Source organism: Boleophthalmus pectinirostris, unplaced genomic scaffold (genome assembly GCF_026225935.1).
Source record: "Boleophthalmus pectinirostris isolate CB_2022bp ecotype Guang Dong unplaced genomic scaffold, ASM2622593v1 HiC_scaffold_4, whole genome shotgun sequence".
In the NCBI taxonomy this organism is placed as follows: Eukaryota; Metazoa; Chordata; class Actinopteri; order Gobiiformes; family Gobiidae; genus Boleophthalmus; species Boleophthalmus pectinirostris.
In genome coordinates this window covers 38345170-38358671 of record NW_026571353.1, presented here as the reverse complement: position 1 = coordinate 38358671, position 13502 = coordinate 38345170, and the positions used below count along the sequence as shown (strand labels likewise).

The 13502-nt window shown below is 39.4% G+C and overlaps 7 non-coding genes across 7 annotated transcripts; all 7 read right to left on the bottom strand.

The window, feature by feature from the left end:
• Positions 1-764: 764 nt before the first annotated feature.
• On the bottom strand, positions 765-836 carry trnac-gca (transfer RNA cysteine (anticodon GCA)). Its single transcript has one exon. It is a non-coding gene; the product is annotated as a tRNA-Cys (tRNA).
• A 3046-nt stretch (positions 837-3882) lies between these two features.
• trnay-gua (transfer RNA tyrosine (anticodon GUA)) lies at positions 3883-3969 on the bottom strand. The gene is given in 2 exon segments: positions 3883-3918; positions 3933-3969. It is a non-coding gene; the product is annotated as a tRNA-Tyr (tRNA).
• Positions 3970-4306: 337 nt separating this feature from the next.
• On the bottom strand, positions 4307-4379 carry trnaa-agc (transfer RNA alanine (anticodon AGC)). The gene has a single exon. It is a non-coding gene; the product is annotated as a tRNA-Ala (tRNA).
• A 417-nt stretch (positions 4380-4796) lies between these two features.
• On the bottom strand, positions 4797-4878 carry trnas-gcu (transfer RNA serine (anticodon GCU)). The gene has a single exon. It is a non-coding gene; the product is annotated as a tRNA-Ser (tRNA).
• A 1330-nt stretch (positions 4879-6208) lies between these two features.
• On the bottom strand, positions 6209-6281 carry trnaa-agc (transfer RNA alanine (anticodon AGC)). Its single transcript has one exon. It is a non-coding gene; the product is annotated as a tRNA-Ala (tRNA).
• A 402-nt stretch (positions 6282-6683) lies between these two features.
• Positions 6684-6765, bottom strand: trnas-gcu (transfer RNA serine (anticodon GCU)). Its single transcript has one exon. It is a non-coding gene; the product is annotated as a tRNA-Ser (tRNA).
• Positions 6766-7397: 632 nt separating this feature from the next.
• trnaa-agc (transfer RNA alanine (anticodon AGC)) lies at positions 7398-7470 on the bottom strand. Its single transcript has one exon. It is a non-coding gene; the product is annotated as a tRNA-Ala (tRNA).
• Positions 7471-13502: the final 6032 nt, after the last annotated feature.

Sequence of the window (13502 nt, the reverse complement as noted above, 5' to 3'; positions counted from 1 at the left end):
TATTAAAAGAATAAAACAAGTTTGCCTTCCACTGGCTTCCTGTGCCTCAGAGAATAGACTTTAAAGCAGCTCAGCTTGTGTACAAGTCTCTCCATGGTCGAGCACCAAAGTTCATCTGTGACATGTTAGTGTCATATGAACCATCTCGCACTCTGAGGATCTCAGGGACCGGCCTCCTGCTGGTGCCCAGAGTCACGACTAAACAAGGGGAGTCAGCGTTTCAGGTTCATGCAGCTAAAACCTGGAACAGTCTGAACATGTGAGACAGACTCTTCTGTGACGCTGTTTAAATCCAGGCTCAAAACATTTCTGTTTAACTGTGCATATAACTGAAAGGTTTTCATTCCTCACTCTTCTCTCCAATTTATGTCTCTCTTTTTTCATTTTAATCTTCATGATTATTTATGTTTTGATTTGTTTTTATTATGATTTTAATGTATTTCTTATTCTGTAAAGCACTTTGAATTACTTTGTGTACGAATTGTGCTGTACGAATAAACTTGCCTTGCCTTGCCTACTGTTACAGTCTCCAACAGAAAAGTCATGTTCTGAAATGTTAAATGCTATGCCTGTATCCTATTGTGAGAATGGTATGAAGAACCATAATAGTAACTATCCAAGGTGAGAAGACCGTGCACTGTTGTCAGGTCTCACTCAAGCAAAGAGGCAAATTCAGGTGAGTTCATCAGCCAGTCTGAGGCCTGACAAATGTGAATGTTGTATTCTATTTCAAGAAATATAAATATTGTTTTTGGGAAACCCACAGGGGGCATCCGGATTTGAACCGGAGACCTCTTGATCTGCAGTCAAATGCTCTACCACTGAGCTATACCCCCAGTAACAGGTTCTGTCACTTTGGCATAGGACTGAAATGGTCAATCACGTGTTCAGTTGGTGATATTATTCTGCTCGACTGGTACAGTATAAATGTACTAGAAATGTGCCAAACTTCAGACATTCTTGCAAACAACCCCATAATAAAGAGCAAATATAATAAGGACTGGTCTGGTTTAAGTATCAAGTATAAGAACGAGGTAGGCACATACATGTGACATAGATCTGACATATGTCCTGAAATCCAAACATTCTGGCTTGAGATGTGTGATTCTACTGTATCTCATCCATTGAGAACTGTCTTATTGAGCCTGACCCTTTTCAGTCTACAATGAGACTATATTATGTCTCACCAAATCTTCAAAAATACAAGAATTTCTTAAATATGCTATGGTATTATGCCCACTTAACAATGATGAAACAAAACCAAATTTAACTGGTTGGTTTAAAATGTACTATATTCCCACTGGAAAGACTTTCATACTTAATACTTAGGAAATATAAGTGTAAATTTTATAGTCTGGGGACCTGTTCTAGAATATAACGGGGAGGATCATGCGATCATGCTAACAAAAGGATAAAAAAAAAAAAAAACTTCAGGTAAGGAGCCTATTTAAAACGACCACCACAGCCATGGCTTGCTAAAGCATTGACCTTGTTGACTTTAAAATGTAATTTGTCTGACTATCAATGAATATGTGAGCAATAAAAAACAGTTTGTTTATACATGAGAATAGCAATAGTGTTAAATAATGACTTTGCAGTTCTGTCCTGGTTTAATCAGAGTGCAGTGTCCAAGCTCAGACTGGAGGGGGCAGTGTTGCATTAAGAATACAAGGCCAGTGAGAGACTGCTGTCTGAGGAGAGTTTAACTGTAAATATAAAATGCTAACATTAATACTGAATCTCAGTTTTTAACACAAGAAGTCGCCTGTATATTATGTAAATGTTTTATATAATGTACAGATGACTTGTGTGTTAAAAACTCTGTCTGTGGCTGTACTAACATGCACACTGCACATGCACATCTGATTAATATCAGATTTAATATCAGATGTAGAATAAAGATTTTCACAGCAGTTATCTGACTAAATTCAATGCAAGCTTTGTGGGGAAGCTGGCCCAAGTGGTCGAAGTAGGAGTCAGATGAAACAATGTCCGTTACCAAAAATTATTTATTGCAACCTTCACCGAGTTGTGGGCAAAATTAAATTACATATTTACAAAAATAACTGTGCTTAATTAAAGCAAAAGCAATAGAAAGTAACGAAACAAAAGAAAATACCCCACATACACCCGGCTGCACTGATGGTGAACCTGTAACTGATTACACTGCCTCTGTTTTTATACAGCCCAGAGAGGAAGTCCCTCCCCCTGGGTTTACACCAACCCACAGGTAAAATTCCTGCAACTTCCTTGTTTTCCCGGTGTGCTACCTTTGTTTATCATCCGAGGCCTAAATCCCCCTTTAAACTAAACAGTGCTCCAACTCAACTAGAAACACTAAAACCAAAATTCTCCAAACCAATTTGATAAAATAAAAAGAACCAATTCTGAGGCTTCCCTCCACATGGTCTGGGCCAACACCTCCCCCTGAACCTATAAATATGGCTGCCGAAAGACACGCCTCCTCTTTGTTCCCAGACCATGTGGAGCCACAGGTAAAGGTGGTAAGTTTAAACAAAATGAATAGATATAACCAAATAAAATGAATTTAAAGTAACTGTGTGAATGTGATCAATTAAACTAAACAAAGACTAAATAAAACAAACCTGGGATAGTCTCATTTAGCTGTTTAGTTGATAGATGGATGTAAATGAAATAAAGTGAAAAGAAATGGGGACAAAGGCCCAAGCTTCAAGACAGGGAATAGATAGAATGCCCAAACTGAAGAATGTGTGGCAAGACCTACCAAACAACATAAAAAGTAAATAAAAGAGAAATGAAACAACACGATTATGAACAACAGGGTCACTAAATACATTTCTTAGACTTGAGTATAGTGTCAGAATTAGGGATGGGCATTTGATTAAATTTTCTTAATCAATCGGGAGAATTGACGATCGATTAGCGATTAATCATTAACATTTTTATATTAAAATGATCATCGTTATTACTATCTGCACTACTAATCTGCATAAACAAATTCAACTTTACAACATATAAACATAACCACTCTAAAGCCACATCAGCCCGTTTGACATTATAATGTGTTTAAGCAATGGAAAAACTGAAAGCATGGAATGTCTTGTACAAGTCATCGTTAAATATGCATTTGCGCTTCGGCACGTTGCAGGCGGACTGACTGTTTGTGTCTCGCTCCTTCTGAGTGCAGAGAGCTATATGTACGGACCCCTGTTCGGTCACGCTACGCGCAGCAACCTACATTCGGTTTGTCGATTAAAAATGAACATAATCAATGAAATTCTTAATGATCAATTATCGATTAATCGACTAATCATGCCCATTCCTAGTCAGAATACTTTTGAATGAATGTTTAGTCGCCTATACTGGTTTAAGTTCAGGTTAACTGGAAATTATAACTATATAATAATAACAACAAAGGCAGTAGAAGAGTTGACATTTTTTGTAAGGCAGCCTCACTTTAAAATAAACTCTTACCAGTCTGACAGCTCGTATGCACGTGAACAAGGCCTCTGACAGAATAGGTCAGTGACAGCTTCTGGTGATGCTTGACAAAAATCAGAGTAATGACCTGAAATCATTATTTGGCCTTCAGAATACCAGGACATTTAAAACAAAATGCCTTTTAAAAAAAAAACGAAGTACAACACACACAAGTGCACTAATTACTCTATGAAATTACTAAAAAGGTAAATTCACTAATGGTGAACATAATGATTTCTGTTGGTGAGGACCCTTTAATTACAGCAAAACACTGCATCTTAACACCTTGTCCACTTTTTGAAGAATTGTAGATAGAAATAGAAACTGCTGTCTCACGGGATGTTATATTACCTGAATGGAATTATTAGTCTGCCCACTGCTTTTACAATGCCATTTCTGCCCGAAACCTGAAAAAGCACATCCTTCGAGCCGGATTTGAACCAGCGACCTAAGGATTTCAGTGTTATACTCTACAGTCCTCCGCTCTACCAACTGAGCTATCGAAGGTGAAAAGACCGTGCACTGTTGCCAAGTCTGAATGAAGCAAAGAGGCAAATTCAGCTGAGTGTGTGTCATAAATGCTGTTTATTTTCTTGAGAGGATTAGGAAGGTTTACTGGGCAGACTGAGACAAATATGAATGTGTATTCTTTTATTCAGAAATACAAAAGTTGTTTTAGTCAATCACGTGTTCAGTTGGTGATTCATGCGGAAGAGGCTTTTAAGTCAGACTGGTACAGGACAAGAAATGAAACTGAAGAGAGAGTGGGTTCCTCCAGTCCTCACACGGCAGTACGCTGAAGCTGGGAGGCCCTTGTAGGGAGACTTGCCATGTAAAAGCCAGCTGGAGGATGCGGGCATCGATCCCGCTACCTCTCGCATGCTAAGCGAGCGCTCTACCATTTGAGCTAATCCCCCTCTTCTTGAAGGTCTCAGTGAGTCTGAAGGCGTCGCCTTAGATCTCCTGAGTTGGCTGGAGGGTCTCTGCATGTGCTCCAAAACTATTAATTTTGAGTACCTGTTTCACCTCTATGCGGCTGATGTTGCAGTAATGTTGGGTTTTGCTGGGTACCCCTTGTGCTTTCTTCAAAAAAGAATCGCTGCTGTGGAGTTGAGAGGCTGTGGGCACGGAAACAACACGGACCAGGAACTGTTGTTAGCCATTTGCAGTCGATGCTAACTTCCCGACACTTCATTTGGACGCCCATGTTCTTATCATGTTTAGGACAACTGTTTGGGACTAACGCGATCCTCACCAAAACTTTTAGCTGTTTACTAAAAATGGACCTTTACAGGTGGACCTTTGCTTAAGTACTTATTACTTTATAAAAAGCCCGACGAGGATGGGATTCGAACCCACGCGTGCAGAGCACAATGGATTAGCAGTCCATCGCCTTAACCACTCGGCCACCTCGTCTGCTCCTTCACTCAACTGTAACAGAAACTGCTGTCTCACAGGATGTCACATTACCTGTGCTATTTTTGTCCAAGCCAGAAAAAGCACATTCTTTGAACCAGCAACCTAAGGCTTTCAGTTTTCCACTCTACCAACTGAGCTATCGAAGCTGAGAGGTCACTATGAAATAAAAACACTTTCTGAATGTGAGAGTTACAAGTCTCTGTGTGGAGGAGTCTTTTAGCTACGCCTGCTCAAAGAAAATCAAGCCCGTGCCAAATGTAAAGATGGAGAATACAATCTCGCCAGATCATGTTCCCCATGTGCGCACAGTCTCGTGGCAATTTGATCTCATCCCATTCCTAGTATATCTTCATTAAGTGTATATCACTTTAAATATCTGTTTTTAAGAGGAATACAATATTCAAACTTTCAGTATACTGTTGCTTGTGTTTATTTGTCATTTCTAAGTTGAAAAATTTAAAATTCATAAATTGAAAAATGGCAATCTTATAAATTGAAAATGGTAAAATCATGGAGTAATTATTTTCCATTAGCTTCATAAATGTTTATCCAAAAAAATTAATCTTCATCCAACAAGGTCCGTCCACAAAGGATAAACATTCTTCCATGAAGAATTTATCCACAACTGTCAAGGTAAGAAAGACGAGAACTTAAAAAAATACTGAACAAAACTATCGTTATGTTCATGAATAAAACAGAAGTAATAAGGAATTCATTAATAAGGAACTTGTGAACTTAGATTGATTCTTCATAAGGCTATTACATCAGATTGGTACAGGACAAGAAAATAAGATGAAGAGAAAGTGGGTTCAGAATAGACCATGGAAACCTGGTCGAAGTCCGACGGGACAGGTTCAAACAAATATTTAGTACTTAAGTTTGGACTTGGGTCGGACTCTGACACATCAGAGCGTCAGCTGCTTCCTGTCTGAGTTTGTGTTTGTGTGTGAGTTTGTGTTGAAAATGCTGTTTATCTTTTTGAGAGGATGAGGAAGGTTCACTGGGCAGTCTGAGGCCTGACAAATGTCAATGTTGTATTATTTTCTTAAGAAATACTAAAGTTGTTTCAGGAAAGCCACAGGGGGCATCCAAATTTGAACCAGAGACCTCCTGATCTGATATGCCCCCAGTGACAGTGTTTGTCAGTTTGTTACTGGACGGTGAATCATGTGTTCAGTTGGTGATTGATTGGGAACAGGCTTTTATGTCAGACTGGTACAGGAAGCTGAAGAGAGAGTGGGTTCAGACATGGAAAACCAGTTCTGACACGGCAGTACGCTGAAGCTGGGAGGCCCTTGTAGGGAGACTTGCCGTGTAAAAGCCCAGCTGGAGGATGCGGGCATCGATCCCGCTACCTCTCGCATGCTAAGCGAGCGCTCTACCATTTGAGCTAATCCCCCTCTTCTTGAAGGTCTCAGTGAGTCTGAAGGTGTCGCCTTAGATCTCCTGAGTTGGCTGGAGGGTCTCTGCATGTGCTCCAAAACTATTAATTTTGAGTACCTGTTTCACCTCTATGCGGCTGGTGTTGCAGTAATGTTGGGTTTTGCTGGGTACCCCTTGTGCTTTCTTCAAAAAAGAATCGCTGCTGTGGAGTTGAGAGGCTGTGGGCACGGAAACAACACGGACCAGGAACTGTTGTTAGCCATTTGCAGTCGATGCCAACTTCCCGAGACTTCATTTGGACGCCCATGTTCTTATCATGTTTAGGACAACTGTTTGGGACTAATACGATCCTCATCCAAAACTTTTAGCAGTTTACTAAAAATGGACATTTAAAGGTGAACTTTATAAAACCTTTCTTCCGACGAGGATGGGATTCGAACCCACGCGTGCAGAGCACAATGGATTAGCAGTCCATCGCCTTAACCACTCGGCCACCTCGTCCCTTTTAAAAATTGTCTCACTCCTGTCTCACAGGATGTTACATTACCCCTGAAAGGAACCATCCCTTTGCCCACTGCTTTTACAGTGCTCTTTTTGTCCAAAACCAGAAAAAGAAAGTCTTTTGAGGAAGATATGCACCTGTAACCTAAGGATTTCAGTGTTATACTCTACAGTCCTCCGCTATCAAAGGTGAGAGACTCGTGCACTGTTGCCAAGTCTGACTCAAGAAAAGAGGCAAATTCAGGTGAGTTTGTGTTGTAAATGCTGTTTATCTTCTTCAGAGGATTAAGAAGGTTTGCTGGGCAGTCTGAGGCCTGACAAATGTCAATGTTGTATTCTTTTTTTAAGAAATACAAAAGGTGTTTTAGGAAACCCAGAGAGGGCATCCGGATTTGAACTGGAGACCTCTTAATCTGCAGTCAAATGCTCTACCACTGACAGGTTCTGTGATTTTGTCAATGGATTGAAATGGTCAATCACGTGTTCAGTTGGTAATTGATTGGGAAGAGGCTTGATAGACTGGTACAGGAAGCTGAAGAGAGAGTGGTTCATTCATGGAAGACCCGTCTTCACACAGCAGTACGCTGAAGCTGGGAGGCCCTTGTAGGGAGACTTGCCGTGTAAAAGACAGCTGGAGGATGCGGGCATCGATCCCGCTACCTCTCGCATGCTAAGCGAGCGCTCTACCATTTGAGCTAATCCCCCTCTTCTCGAAGAGTTCAGTGAGTCTGAAGACGTCGCCTTAGATCTGAGCATGCCACTCAAAGACACTTCACATCAATCAAGACACAAACACATAAGCAGGAGACGAGGTTATTTAAAAGGCAGATTAGATTTAGATTTCCTTGTAATACTTACTTTACTTACTTACTTTACTCACTGTAAAGAGACAGGTCATCACATTTTGATTCATGCGTAACGTGTGTGGGCCTAATATTAGAAGGCAAACATCAGTGAAAGACAATTAGTGAGTCTGAAACGACGAGGCTGGTTCATGCACCTCATAATATAACCCGCTCCATGATCAGCTCATTTAAAGGACAAATCAACCAGACATGCCAGACATACACATTACATATATAAGTAGTGTGATCAGACGTCTCTATTTACCCGAGACAGTCCCAGTTTTGAGCCCTGTGCCCCTGTCCCAGCCGATTTATCCAAAACCACTGATTTGTCCCAGTTTTATCCAAGAAATGTCCCAGGTGTCCCTATTTTGGACAATCTTGATACCTGCAAACCAGAGTCGACGTCAGAGCACATCTACTGGAGGGGTGTGGGTCACCAACATTTGAGAAATATTTTAATGCAGTGGAGTCAAACACAGCGGAAATGCTATCAAACAGGTTTTTCTTTAATATTATAAGTTACAGTTTGTACATGTAATATTAAAATACTAATACTAAAACATTATTACAGTAATCATTTTAAACGGCCGCTAGGGGGGCACGGCCAACAAATGCCCCACCATGCCGCCGACACCGCTGCCAACAGTAAAGAGTAAAGTGAGGCATACAGTGTCATTTGTTTACAGTGTTGGGGAGTAACAGATTACATGTACCGGCGTTACGTAATCAGAGTACAAATTATGAGTAACTGTATTCAGTTACAGTTACTATTTCAATGAGTGGTAATTGGATTACAGTTACTTTGCTGAAATAAATGGATTACACGGCGATATTTTCCTGTTTTCAGATTTTGGGCTAAACCAGGACTAAAACCAGGACTAAACAATATGACACTAACAGTAGGTGGGCATAATTTAAAGCAGCAGTGATCTCATATAAAAATAATTTCTCTATCAATAATATTTTTAATCTGGTTAAGGACAGACTGGACTTTTTGTGTCTTTTAGCAGATAAAACATCTTCGTCTTTAATTCTCTACAGTAAACAAAAATCTCTTCATGGAGACTTGGGCTCAACAGACAATTTGAAGAGAACAAACATGAATTTTCAGGATGTGGTTGGTACATTTATACAGGTTTAAAAAGCAAGACAATATCAAGTAATCCAAAGTATTCAGATTACGTTACTCACTTTAAGTAATTTAATGGATTATGTTACAAACTACATTTTGGTGTATGTAATCTGTAATCTGTAAGGGATTACATTTTAAAAGTCACCTTCCCAACACTGTTTGTTTATGTAAAATACAGAAAAGCTGCTTAAAAATGACAAAAAACACAAAAATATGATTACTGACTCACGTGTTCGTCACGAATGGACCGCGTGCACAACTATTTTCCTTAACGTACTCAACTCGCAATTTACTTATTACCAACGACCACAAACCAGGGGAATCCCAGTTTTCTATTTTGAGAATCTGGCCAATCTTGATATAAACCATGCAAAAAGACACAGCACTGACACAAATAATACTTCAAACTGAACATGAACACAGCAGCACAACACATCCAGCGCAGATTACACGCTAAAACTGCGGTAAACTTTGCGACAGAAAAAGAAACCAAACCAAGTGTCCATTTGCCACAACAGTTCCAATCTAGATGCACGAAAAAGCCAAAAAAAAAAAAAAAAAAAAAGAGCCCAACATATTTCACTACCATAGCTACAGATAAACCCATGCACGAGTAAAAATGAGAAAACACAACCGCTTCAGGAAAAAAAAAAAAAAAAAGCATCGGTGACTTACCGTAAACCTGAAAACGTGGCCGCCTCCTCCGTGCACTTTCCTCCATGTCCATGTCGGGTCTATCCGCCGCCATCTCAAATAATCCACTATTTAAACCGTGCAGATGAAGCCCACGGAACCTCCAACGTCGAAAAATCACCTCGTCCTTTGGGAATCCTCGTTTAAAAAAACAAAGATACGAGTAAAACCTTTTATTTTCTAGACTTCTACCAGGGGGTAATTTTTGAAGGGGTTAGTTTGAAAACGCTACACCGGGGCCCTTCGTTGGGGCGGAAAGGTGCGCGGTGTTAAATAGTATTGCGCTAGATAAAATAGTCCTTAAGTCACCAACAGTAATAGCCCTGAAATGGCCAAGATTTATTTAAATAAGTTCTAACTCTGTTAGCAGAGCCTAGTCATAATTTGAATGTCTTTATTTAATATATATACAGTGTTGGGGAGTAACAGATTACATGTACTGGAGTTATGTAATCAGAGTACAAATTATGAGTAACTGTATTCAGTTACTGTTTCAGTGAGTGGTAATTGGATTACAGTTACTTTGTTGAAATAAATGAGATTACATGGCGGTATTTTCCTGTTTTCACATTTTGGGCTAAATCCCTTTCTTTTTTTTTTTTTTTTTTTTTTTTTACCAAGTCTAAACCAGGAATAATTCAGGATTGAACCAGGACTGAACCCAGGACTAAAACCAGGTCTAAACCAGATCTAAACCAGGACTAAAACCAGGTCTAAACCAGATCTAAACCAGGACTAAAACCAGGTCTAAACTAGATCTAAACCAGGACTAAAACCAGGTCTAAACCAGATCTAAACCAGGACTAAAACCAGGTCTAAACTAGATCTAAACCAGGACTAAAACAGGATCCTCTTCTATCAATAATATTTTTAATACGGTTAAGTAAAATCTGGGCTTTTTATTGTTTTTTAGCAGAAAAAACATCTTATGTGAAGAAATCCGAGTCTTTGCTTCTCTACAGAAAATCAAGTAATCCAAAGTATTCAGATTACATTACCCACTTTCAGTAATTTAAATGGATTACATTACAAACTACATTTTGGGGTATGTAATCTGTAATCTGTAGGGGATTACATTTTAAAAGTCACCTTCCCAACACTGGATATATAGATGTTATTTACCGTCCGGGCCTCTGCCTACGCGTAAGGACACACCCTCACGGACGTGTTGGTGAGTGAAATGTGATGAGACAATTTCCCAACAGATGCGAAGAAATGTCCAAAAGGAAAACTTACAAACGTTAAACCTGCTTAGTTCTTTATACCAACAAAGACAGGTTAGCGGTCTGATTTGCAAGCATAATAACTCAGCAATGTTATTTATGGAACTATTCAAGTATTGTACAACAAAACAACAAAATCAGGCCTATACTTTTAAAGACTTGATATGAGGTAAAACATATTAGATTAGATTAGATTTATTGTCATTGTACAAAATACAACAAAACTTCAGCAGAGCAAAACTGCAGAAGTAAAAATTAATAAATATAGACACATTCACACATTCATACCAATAAAAACATTAAATACATAACTAGATTATTGCACTTGCACTGGTACCTTCATGACTTTTATCTGGGTAGAAGCTGTTGTTGCAGTCTGTTTGTGCGTGTGAGAGGAGTTTGAAATCTTCCTGAAGGGAGAAAGCAGAAGAGGCAGGTGTCAGGGTGTGTGGAGTCCTACAGGACGTTGGAAATGGAGACGTGTTTGTGCGGAGACCTGTGAGGAGGAGATGATGGCCATTATTGGTCAGACCACTTCTAACTTCAGAAAGTACTTTATTTATTTATTTTTAACCTTTGTTTACTGAACATGACCACCAGACAAACAGAGGTCAAACACACTAAATTAAAAATAAATAAATAAATAATCATATTTTTTAAATATCAGAAATATGTCTGTGGCACCTGCTCAGTTTCACATGGTCACAAAAGTGAACAGTGGTGTTCTGCCTCTTATCACAATCCAGAGTCTGTCATAAAATTCATGGTGCACACTGTGGAAAAATATGCATCTGAGTCCCTCGCCACCGTGTGCACATCCCTCCCATGCTCCCACCATCTGAATCGTGACCGTCTCTGTATGACACTGCCCAGCATCCCACTGTCCCCTCCTGACCGCTGCCCAGGCCACTATCTGCTCCTCATTCGATTTTCATAGTAAAATAGTCATAGTGACTTATACAGGTGTGGGCCAGAGCATTGAACCAGCAACCTCATGTACATTACAGGAGCTTCCTATATGGTGTACATAAATTTTTGACTGGAGTGATGTAAATAATGTTTGTGCCAATTTTCAAAAACTTTGCATAAAGTGATTTGGAAAGTCCAGTGTGTAATATGTTTCTATCCCCACAGTCCAAATGAATCAAGAATTATGACAATGGACTTTTTTTTTTGCAGGTTTTGATGAATACAATGAATCCCTCAGGCCTAACCCTACCTCAGAAATGTTACATAATGAATCTTTAAATGCTCTCGCTTCCAAGCCAGACTGTGTCACGCTGTTTTAGATTTTATACAGAGGATTCTGATTCTGATTCTAAGCCTGGTACAGTTTGTTAATTAACTTGTGTGGTTAAATTATTTGACAGATTCTAGTATGTCAGTGTATTCAGAGTGGGTTCAGAGTGAAAAATTTTGAACCTTAGTACTGTTAATATGACAATTAACAATTACTAAAATATGCCATATTTTGAATGGCAAAAAGTGCCCAAAATGTCACCTATGAACAGGAAGCTGAAACACATGAAATATATGAAAGGACGTATTTGGTTCAGGATGGAGGAAAGTGGAGACTGAAAACTGTGCAGGAACACAAGGACAGAACAGGAGCTGTGGACACTTGAGATGCTACAGGCTCGCTCACACAGGATCAACACGGCCTTTATGGCACAGACGTAATGTAAATACGGAGAGGTACCAGCGATGCATCCACGCAATTCACATTTTTTTATGCCTTGCCTAAGGACACAGCCATAAGCATTCATCTGTGGGAGCTGGAATCACACCACCAACCTGTGGCTCAATGTGTCTGTCTGCTCAACCAGTGATGTTTTTGTCTTGAGCCTGACTCGAACCACCAATGTTTGGATCAGTTTTATTTTGTGTAGAATTCAGCGGTGTCGTGTCATCTGTGCAAACGATAACATACTGAACCACAGGTGGCAAATCCTCCTGGGACCTGAAGAAAGTGTATTGAAATATATATTTTTTTGTGATTTTTCTATCTATTTGGAGGTAAATGAACACCTTAGCTTTCAGATTTTGTTCATTTTATTTATAATTTTGTAACACGGGGGCGTCTTGGTGTTAAATTCAACCTTTGTTAGACTGGATCAACTTTTTGATGACAAACATCTCTGACAAGCTTCTACAGTTGCCTCAAAACGTTTTTAGAGTCCTTTTTAATTTCTTAATATTAAAAGAAGTTATCATAGTGTAACCACAAACTAACTCCTATTGTTTTTTTTTTGTTTTTGTTTTTATCCTGGACATGATAGTACCTATAATCCATCCATCCATTTCCTTCCTCTTATCCGGGGCCGGGTTGCGGGGGCAGCAGTCTAAGCCAGGCTTTATAGACTGACTTTATAGAAAGACAATGTAGCAGTAAGATGATTGACAGGACATATGGTTATCCATTACATAAGGGTGAGTTGTACCACTGTAGGGAGTTTTAACACAGTGGTGGGAGGTTTAATACAGTAGTTTTGTAGAAAGTTTTAAGATAAACTCCCTAATTGCGTGTTTTGTAGTTTGGTGGCGCTCTAAACACATGTTTTGTAGTCCAGTGGTGCTCTAAATGTATGTTTTGTAGTTCAGTGGCACTCTAAACTTGTGTTTTGTAGTTCTGTGGAACTCTAAATGCATGTTTTGTAGTTCTGTTGCATTCTAAACGCGTGTTTTGTATTTCTGTTTCTCTCTAAACATGTGTTTTGTAGTTCTGTGACGCTCTAGACTCGTGTTTTGTAGTTCTGTGACACTCTAAATGCGTGTTTTGTGGTTCTGCAGGGCTCTAAATGCATTTTGTAGTCCTTTGGTGCTCTAAATGCATATTTTGTA